Raw genomic sequence first — 2,496 nt, forward strand, 5'->3', positions numbered from 1 at the left:
TATTGTCGGATAATAAATTATAATAGTGAGGAATCATTTATCTTCAGAAAAATACTGTTCATTTTTATGAAAGTGCTTTTTACTTAATATTTTTTCATAATATCTTTAAAAAGTTTTAACTTCTTCAAACTTACTGGTTAACTGTTCCGCGGTATGCTGTCGCATAACCCCCGAGTGCGAGCGCGAGGACTCCCTCTACAACCGGCTCTGTAACTCAATGAATTTCAATTTGTCCATTTTCTTATTAGACATTTTTCATAGTAAAAAAGTCAAGCTTTCTTTTGAGACTATTGAAAAAAAATCGTAGATGCCTAAATTGCGAAAAAAGTTAAATAAACAATTGATTTATTGAAAAAATTGTTTAAACAATTTTTTTGTTATAATTAATAAAATAGGATGAAAGCGTGTAAAAAGCACTTTCCAAAACCCTCATAAAAATTTTAAATCGCGTAATTAGAAAGGAAGTTACAGGCGTTTGAAACTACCCCTGCAGGCATTGGGGTTGAAAATTCAACCCCCCCTCACTTGGGGAGGGTTGGTAATCCTGGTCTATAAGTTTGTGGATTAACTACTGTTGGGTAGGCGAACATATTCCCAGAATTTAGAGACAATCGAAAAACATGACTTTTTGAGTTGGGGCAGTTGAGGAATAATGCCCCATACGTACATCTAGATTGAAATTAAAGTCTTGATTAAACAGCATATTCAGCTAACGCTGCGCGTTTTTACTACTGTTCTTCCCTTTTTCATTGTTAAAAAAATATATAAACATTTTATCGAAAAATTGGCTCTGCTTGCTTCAAGATATGGTTATTTATATCAGATATGCAAAAAATTGGACAAAAATATTCATCCATGCGGACTCAAAATTCAGACGCGATTGTCATTTTCATGTGAGTAATAACGACAAATTAACATTTCCATTATTATTAGTAAACAATCTATTACAAAAACTGTCATTATGAAATCGCGGATTAATTTATTTTTTATGTGCAGAATCAATTTATTTATATAGTTAAAAAGAAATGAATAAAAGATTCAGGAAGTCGTTTAACGTGTGCGGGAATAATGGTAGTATTTAGGGAATTTAGTCGGACTTGTTTAAGCATCTATTAATTATTTTCGCAATCGTTTCCCCCTATAAGTCGTAGGAATCGATTGTGAAAATAAATAATAATTGTAACGGCATGATAGTTGTAAATAATTGTAATGACAGTTTTTGTAACAGACCGTTACCTCATAATAATTAAAGTTTCATTTTGTCGCTATTACGGATATAAGAATGACAATCGCGTCTGAATTTTGAGCCCGCACAATGAAATATTTTTGTGTAATTTTTTGCTTACCTGATCTAAATAACCATATCTTGAAGCAAACACAGTAGTGCTAGAAGAACAGTAATAATAACGCGCAGTGTCAGCTGAATATGCTGTTTAATCTGGATTTTAATTTTAATCTAGATGCACGTATAATATAGATTATAAGCTACAATGTAATGATTGAATTGAAAAAGCGCTCTGTTTCCTTTAAGATATGAGCATGTAGAGGACGTACGCAAGAAATGATTGAAAAATATTCGATTCTTCGGCCTAAAAAATAAGAACCGAGTACTCAATCGCTAAATATCTTTAAAGAAAGTGCTTTGACCATTCATTGATTGTGTGATCAATTGCAGTAAATAATATTTTTTACCAATTACGGGAAAAAATTGTTTAAACAAATGATTTTGTTTTAAAGTGCTAAATATCCTGAAGAAAATAATCTTTCAGAATTCCTACTATTTACAGGGGCAAACAATTGTGCAAATAAATAATAATTGTTTTAACAAGTCAGACTAAATTCCTTAAAGACGTCCATTATTCCTGCACACGCTGAAAAATTTTCCTGAATCTTTTATTCATTTATTGGCAACTATATATATATATATTTAAAAATTTGTCATAAGGACAACCGCAGGATTTCGCCGGGAGCGGGTGCTAATCTGAAAAATTGCACCCGCTTCCAACGAAATCGCGGTAAAATTTCAGCCATAATCACGTCTCACAACCATGAGATAGGTGGTTACAGTCTGTAAACGAATCAATACGACGATCCAGCAAAAGCATATTGTTCTAGCATATTGTTGACACGCAGGGATGCTTTTTAGGCTATTAGCAAGTGAAAGCTTGACATCTCCAACAGCGCCGATGATAAGGACGATCAGTTTAACAGAATATTCCGGGTTCAATCGTTGCAACTCCCTTATAAGGTCTCGATACCTCTCTTTCTTTTCATTCTCCTTGGCTATGATGTTTTTGTAAGCTGGTGCCGAAAATTCGATAACAAACATGGTTCGCATCTCAAAGTCAAGAAGAACCATGTCAGGCCTCGAGTGAGCAATAGAAACAATTGTCAAGAATATAAAGTTCCAGTATATGCGGCACTTCCCATTCTCGACAATTGACTCAATTTCCCTGGGAGCATTTAGAGGAGCGATATTAAGGTGAATGCCGTAGG

At 33.7% G+C, this 2,496-nt stretch overlaps 2 protein-coding genes across 3 annotated transcripts in view; one reads left to right on the forward strand and one right to left on the reverse strand.

Annotated features, from left to right (window-relative positions):
- LOC117178127 overlaps positions 1 to 2,496 on the reverse strand; it is a 406,121-nt gene that overhangs the window by 166,106 nt on the left and 237,519 nt on the right. The gene's annotated exons all lie outside the window — the stretch shown is intronic.
- The window catches only part of LOC117178128, a 311,787-nt gene that overhangs the window by 103,576 nt on the left and 205,715 nt on the right, over positions 1 to 2,496 (forward strand). The gene's annotated exons all lie outside the window — the stretch shown is intronic.

This window comes from Belonocnema kinseyi, chromosome 8 (assembly GCF_010883055.1).
Source record: "Belonocnema kinseyi isolate 2016_QV_RU_SX_M_011 chromosome 8, B_treatae_v1, whole genome shotgun sequence".
Taxonomy (NCBI): domain Eukaryota; kingdom Metazoa; phylum Arthropoda; class Insecta; order Hymenoptera; family Cynipidae; genus Belonocnema; species Belonocnema kinseyi.